The 7,580-nt window shown below is 41.2% G+C and overlaps 1 pseudogene; it reads right to left on the minus strand.

Annotated features, from left to right (window-relative positions):
• Window positions 1–3,965: 3,965 nt before the first annotated feature.
• LOC124078665 (presequence protease, mitochondrial-like) lies at window positions 3,966–7,580 on the minus strand (annotated as a pseudogene).

Below are 7,580 nucleotides of genomic sequence, written 5' to 3' on the forward strand. Positions count from 1 at the left end.
TAAATAAGTAAATAAATACATTGTGTCCAACTACAACTAAAAAATAAATATTAAAAAAATAAGGCTAGGAATGTGGCTCAGTGGTCAAATGGCCCTAAGTTCAACCCCCGGTACCACACACACACACACACACAAAAAAAAAATGCTAAGTTTTATGATCCATAAATATTGGATGTTTTCCCAGTGTTTCGATTTTTCTTTCAACAGTTTTTTTTTGTGTGTGTGTGTGTGTGTATATATATATTTTTTTTCTCTCTCTGTGTGGTACCAGGGATTGAACCCAGGGCCAATTAAATACTAAGCCATATCCCCAGCTCTTTTTTGTATTTTGTGACAGGTTCTCACTGAGTTGCTTAGGTACCTACTAAACTGCTGAGGCTGACTTTGAACTTGAGATCCCCTGCCTCAGCCTCCCAAACTGCTGGGATTACAGGTGTAAATTTATTCCTAAGTATTTATTTTTGGTGGTATTATAAATGGAGTCTTGCTACTTTCATTTTTGGGTTGTAGATCACTCATGTATAGAGATGCAATTGGTATATTGATCCTTTATTTTTCTTGATGGTACTGGGTATTGAACCCAGAGCCTTGTGCATCCTAGGCAAGTGTATTTCCACTGAGCTACACCCCCGGCCACTTCTAAATTTTTTAAAAAATATTTTTTTAGGTTTAGATGGACACAACACAATGCCTTTATTTTTATGTGGTGCTGAGGATCGAACCCGGGTCCCACCCATGCTAGGGGAGTGCTCTACCGCTGAGCCACAATCCCACCCAACTTCTAAATTTTTGAGAACAAGCCTTGCTAAATTGCCCAGGCTGCCTTTGAAATTGTTAACTACCTTTTCCTGTATGCTTTCCAAAGAGTTATTTTTTTTTAACTCAATGTGCAAATATTTCCTCACTGTTGGAAAAAAATCACTATTTCTCATGGTATGTGCATTACATTTCAATAAAACTTTTGAAAAATAAAAATTACTATTTCAATCTCTTTTCTCATTATAGGACTATGCAGTTTGTCTATTTCTTCCTTTTTTTAAAAAAAATAGTTGTATATGGACATAATACCTTCATTTTTTATTCATTTTTTAAAATGTAGTGCTGAGGATCAAACACAGTGCCTCACATGTACTAGACAAGTGCTCTACCACTGGGCCACAACTCCAGCCCTATTTCTTCTTTTTTTAAAAATATGAATAACTCAATATCCAAAATAGCATCACTTCAACATATGATCAATAGAAAAAATTGAGATATTTTACATTCTTTATGCCAATGAATTCAAACTCCGGTGTGCATTTTATATTTACAACACTTCTCTATCAGGAGCAGCCACAAGCAGCTAGTGGCCACCACGCTGGACAACACAGGAAGGAGCTCATTTTATTTTTGCATCTGGGAAGTTCCTTCCCTAATTAGCCAATCAGTTCTCAAAAAATTTGCAGAGTTGATAGAATGTAAGCAAGAAAATCAAATGGTTAAGGAATTTCAAGTCAGGCTTTTAGAAGAATCTCAGCCCCTTGTAATGCATTTCCAGGGAAGAACATTTCCATCTCTGGCAATTTTAAGGAAAAATTTAACTCTACAGATACTCGTTGAAGGCCAGCTGTGATCCAGGTGCTGTGCCAGCTCTGCAGGTACCCATCCACAAGTCGGACTTCCTGCCCTCAAAGCTCCTGTCCCTCTACAGAGGGGCATCTGTTCAGGGCAGGCTGCAAGAGCTAGGAGGAAGAGCACTGTGTCTCAGCCATATGCTCCAGCATGGCTCTGGGGGGAAGCGGGACCTCAGGACAGAGAGAATGAAGTATGGAATGTAGAGTGCTAATAAGGCCTTCTCCTCTCCAGATGCCACAGAATTCAGATGGGGTCACAGTGTGTCAGCTGGATGGCTACTCCACAGAGCAAGGATAAAACAGGCATCTTTTTCCTTCCCTTCCTTTTTTAAATATATATTTTAAATTTGTTCTAATTAGTTAGAGACAACAGCTGCACACCTGTTTCTTAATCCATCAAGGGCCCAGCTTGCCCCAGGCAAGCATGCTGCAGCCTGCCTGAAAGAAGAGCTAACTAGGGGAGAAACTGGCCTTTGCTGTCTCACCCAGGCCATTCCACCTTGGAGGTCTCCAGGGGACAGATCAGTCAGGCATTTTGGTTTCTCTTAGCAGCTGGATTTCTTCTCTGATTTGAACATCAAAGCACATGCTCAACCAGGGGCCCCAGCATCCCCTGTGAAGGGAGGCAGGAGAGGGGCAAGGTTTCATCAGCCCTGGCCTGCTCCTCCTCTTAGGGAGTCAATTTGCAGACCCAAGCTCCCCTCAGGACCACTGGTGGGTTGTTCAGCTTCTGCCCCCAAAATAACTGGTTTCAGAGGTTTCATCCACAGTTGATTGACTCCATCACTCTGGACTAATGGGAGGCAGACCACATGGTGGAAAGGAGTGGCAGAGGAAAGTTGCTCAGCTCAGAGGAGCCAGGAAGCAGAGAATAAGCTTTCTTCTTGAGTCAATTTCTGTACTTTGTGCCTGTTTAGGAATTTATCTATGTCTTAAGTCTATTTTGTGTTCCCAAAACAAAATACCTGAGGTTGAGTAATTTATAAAGAATTTTTTTATACAAGTTTAAAAGAAAAGAAGTTGATTTGTAAGAAATGCATTTAATCCCTTCCAAGGATGGTGTCTCCATGACCTTAGATGAAAGGTCACCAACCTCTTAAAATTGTTACAATAGGGAACATCGTTTTTGGAGATGAATCTTTAGGAGACACATTCAATCTATGTCCAAACCACAGTCTATGGTTTGTAATGTAGGTGTTCCTTCACAATTCATGTTGGGATGGATGCAGTGGCACATACCTGTAATCCCAAAGCTCGGGAGGCTGAGGCAGGAGGATCATGAGCTCAAGAGCCTCAGCAACTTAGCAAGGCCTTAAGCAACTCAGTGAGAACCTATCTCTAAATAAAATACATATTTAAAAAAAAAAAGAGTGGGGGTGCTGGGGATGTGGCTCAAGCGGTAATGTGCTTGCCTGGCATGTGCGGGGCACTGGGTTCGATCCTCAGCACCACATAAAAATAAATATTAAAACTTAAAAAAAAAGAGTGGGATGTCGCTCAGTGGTAAAGTGCCCCTGGGTTCAATCCCCAGTACAAAAAAAAAAAAAAAAAAAATCACGTTGGACCCTCTGACAGCCAATGTGATAGTTATTAAGAGGTGGGATCTTGGGCTGGGGATGTGGCTCAAGCGGTAACGTGCTCGCCTGGCATGTGCGGGGCGCTAGGTTCAATCCTCAGCACCACATAAAAATAAAGATATTGTATCCACCGAAAACTAAATATTAAAGAATTCTCTCTCTCTCTCTAAAAAAAAAAAAAATGGTAGGATCTTGGGAAGTGACTGAGGTGTGAGCTTTCCACTTTCATGAGTGGGATTAGTGTACTCATAAGAGGCTGGAGGGAGTGCCCTACTTCCCTTTCTGCCCTTTTGTCACATGAGAGCATAGGAAAAAGGTGCTTTGGGGGAAGCAGAGAACAAGCCATTACCAGACACAATGGGTCAGTTCTGCCTTGATCTTGGACTTCCCAACCTCCAGTACTGGAAAATACAATTATGTTATTTTTAAAAATATATTTCGAGCTGGGCACAGTGATGCACACCTGTAATCCCAGTGACTTGGGAGGCTGAGACAGGAGGATTGCAAGTTCAAAGCCAGCTTCAGCAATTTAGCAAGACCCTATCTCTAAATATAAAAAAAAGGGGGGTGGGGACATAGATCAGTGGCTAAGCACCCCTGGGCTTAATCACCAGTACCAAAAAAAAAAAATTTTTTTTTAAGGCTGAGGTTGTGACTCAATGGTAGAGCACTTGCCTAGCATGTGTAAGGCACTGGGTTCGATCCTCAGGACATTAAAAATTATAATAAAGTTATATTAAAAAAGTCTAAAAATATTTTTAGTTGTAGATGGATATAATAACTTATGTGGTGCTGAGGATCGAACCCAGTGCTTCACACATGCTAGGCAAGCACTCTACTACTGAACCAAAACCTTAGCCTAAATTTATATTATTTTTAAATTACCCAATCTGTAGTATTTGGTAATAACAGCATGAATGGAATAAGATATCATCCAAATTAATCAACATGTTGGCATGTAATTGTTAATAGTATTCCTTTTTACTCCTGCACGCTCAATAGTAATGTTCTTTCTTTTTTTCTTTTCTGTGGTGCTGGAAATTGAGTCCAGGGGGTGTTCAACCACTGAGCTGCAGTCCCAGCCCTTTTTATTTGTTAGAGACAGTGTCTTGCTAAGTTGCTGAGGCTGACTTGGAACTTGTGAACCTCCTGCCTTAGCCTCCTGAGTAGCTGGGATTACAGGCATGTGCCACCATACCTGATTCTCTCATCTTTTATTCTAGTAATTTTTTGTCAGCCTGGTAAAAATTTGCTGCTTTTATCTATTATTTTTACTCACTGTTTCATTAACCTCTAATCTTCATCTCTCTCTCTCTCACACTGGCGACTGAACCCAGGGGCACTTTACCACTGAGCTATACCGTTCTTTTTATTTTTTATTTTGAGACCAGGTCTTGCTAACTTGCCCAGGTTGCCCTCAACCTTGCAATCTTCCTCCCTCAGCATCCCGAGCCTCTGGGATTACAGGTGTATAGCACTATGCCTAGCTTCTTCCTGCTTTCTTTAGGTCAGTTTGCTCTGTTTTCTAGTGTCTTGTAGTGAAGTTATTATTTATTAACTTGAGGTATCTTCTTTTTAAACATAGGCATTTACAGTGTTCTGGGATGTATAAATTATTGTTTTTCAGTAATTCTGGCAAGATTTTAGCCATTATTTCTTTTGCTGGGGATGGAGGCCCGGCCTTTGTGCATAATAGGCAAATTGTGTGCTCTATCACTGAACCCCATCCCTGGTCCTTTACCTGCTGCTACTCCTTTTCTTCAGACACTTCCATCACACAGATGCTGATATGCTTAATGGGGGACAGAGGTCTCACATTTTTCTGAAACTTTCTTAAAATTTTTTTTGAGATGGGGTTTCATTGTGTTGACCAGGCTGACCCCAAATCCCTGGGTTCAGTAGTCCTCCTGACTCAATCTCCCGAGTAGCTGTACTTTTTAAAATTCTTTTTTTCTCGTTTGACTTTGTCTATCAATCTATCTTCAAATTCACCTATTATTTCTTCTGCTAGCCATTTTTTTTTTTTTTTTTTGTACTGGGGATTGAACCTAGGGCCTTGCACATGCTAGGCAAGTGCTCTACCAGAGCCACATCCCCAGCCCTTCAACTAGTCGATTTTAAAATTTTAGTTATCATACTTTTTTTTTTTTAGCTCAGAGTTGCCTTTTAGTTTTAACATAAATGTTCTAGGATTAGTACATTTAAAATTCTAATTTGTATTGGCATTTAATGCATGATTATTTCAATTTCTTCAGGTCACCATGCTTCCCCTTTTTAAAAAAAAAATTTTAGTTTTTGGTGGACACAACATCTTTATTTTTATGTGGTGCTGAGGATCGAACCCAGCGCCCCGCTTGAGCCACATCCCCAGCCCATGCTTCCCTCTTTAAGACAGGTTTTGTTCAACTTGCCAGTTAATACCTTTGACCAAATTATTATTTTTTTAAAGAGAATTTTTAATATTTATTTTTTTAGTTTTTGGCGGACACAACATCTTTGTTTGTATGTGGTGCTGAGGATCGAACCTGGGCCGTATGCATGCCAGGCGAGCGCGCTACCGCTTGAGCCACATCCCCAGCCCTGACCAATTATTTTTTAGAGATTTTATTTTATTTTTTGGTTAGACACAATACCTTTATTTTATTTATTTTTATGTGGTGCTGAGGATTGAACCCAGGGCCTTGCGCATGCTAGGCGAGCACTCTACCACTGAGACACAACCCCAGCCCTGACCAAATTTCAAGAATGACATAATTGCGATTTTTGGAAAAAGTAGTAACACTTATGATCTTCCAAGCTAAATTTGTCTCAGAGCCTTAATTTTTAAGAACCTATACATATGTAGGTTCAATTGAGTTCCAGAGTATGGTCAAAAATACTTATGACCAGTTAACTTATTATCCATGGGAAGTCCATAGCAATTTTTGCATTCCCTGGTCCACATGTGTGCTTCCCAGTGCAAAGGTACTTCGTGCTCACAGCAGCCAGGATGTCATGGGTGCCAGTGAAGGGCTGCTCCCTCTGTGCCTGTTTTATCTCATCAGAAAGGCTGTGCAAGAAGTGGACCATTCCTTTGTCTGGAAGCAGCATATACAGTGGAGAAGACAGATAGTTTGGCTTCACTGATGTTCTGCTTTATGGATGTTCCAGACTTAGCACAGTCGACAGCCTTCCCAAAACACTGAAGTGTTTCTATTGGATTTGGATGCTGTTTAGAGTGAAAATTCCAACCTGGCTGAGTTGAGCACCTTTCCACAAACACCGGCTTTTTCTCAATTTCTGTATGCAAGAACTTAGCAGCCATCAAACATGCAAGGATCTTCAGACTAGCATGATCTGGATCTGTGAAGGGGATGATCATGGCACACTTATTCACATAATCCATGTATGTATTTCCGCAACAGGAAATACACATTCATCTGGCAGGCTTCGACAGTGATCAGCTTTCTTATGATCTGGGAGCCATTCATATGTGCACTTCTACCAGAGCCACTGTGTGCAGGTTTCTCAGCCATGTGTGGACGAGCAGTGTTCACTGAACATCTCATATTATCAGTCTAATTTATGTTTCTTTCTCAGGACTGGTTTGATGTCTGTCATTTCAACAATTCTCTTCATCCACCTCACCTTATCCATGCCCCTGAAGGAAGAACTCCTGTAAGTCCTCACAGGCACAAGGGTCTGGCTAGTTCTGAAGAATGTATACAGATGCTGGGAATCTGGAATCCCATTTGAGAATGGATTTTAAGATGCTGTCTGTCATCTTAACTAACTCTTTGAAGCGTTCTCCGAAGCATGGATTGTTAAGTACTTCACAGGTAGATCATGTCAGGAAGATTTTGCTTCAGGCAGAGATGGAAAAAGTACACCGTTTGTAGTATCCAGGTGTGACTGACCATGGATCATGCAGGGAGACATGGTCATGCCTCCTTCTTTGGCTCTATCTGCTGAGCTTATTCTCTATAGTGGAGAATGGCACATCCCAGCTTGGTGAGGATGTTGCAAAAGAGAGACACATGTACCTTCAGCTCCTCGGGAAGTGTGTTTAAAACTAGACAAGGCTCAGAAATACACCATGTTGTTGGTGGGCTGGGCACAATACTACACACGGATTTCTCCAGTTGTTAAGGCCACATCCAGCTTGATGAAAGGTATGGTGGGCTCAATGTCTCAGACTTTCAATGCTGGGAGACGGGAGGCATCTTGAGGTTTACTTTGCTGACTCCATAATTCTAAACCTTTTTCATAGATCTGCTGCTTGGCTTTCAGAGAGAGAGAGAGAGAGAGAGAGAGAGAGAGAGAGAGAGAGAACTGACCTCCTGCTTTTTTTCTGTTCCTATTTGCATTTCTCATGATACTTGTCATCAGGTTTCATCAAGTCAGTTTATGC

Source organism: Marmota monax, unplaced genomic scaffold (genome assembly GCF_021218885.2).
Source record: "Marmota monax isolate L192 unplaced genomic scaffold, Marmota_monax_Labrador192_F-V1.1 WCK01_AAM20220418_F8-fsc00009, whole genome shotgun sequence".
NCBI classification, from domain to species: domain Eukaryota; kingdom Metazoa; phylum Chordata; class Mammalia; order Rodentia; family Sciuridae; genus Marmota; species Marmota monax.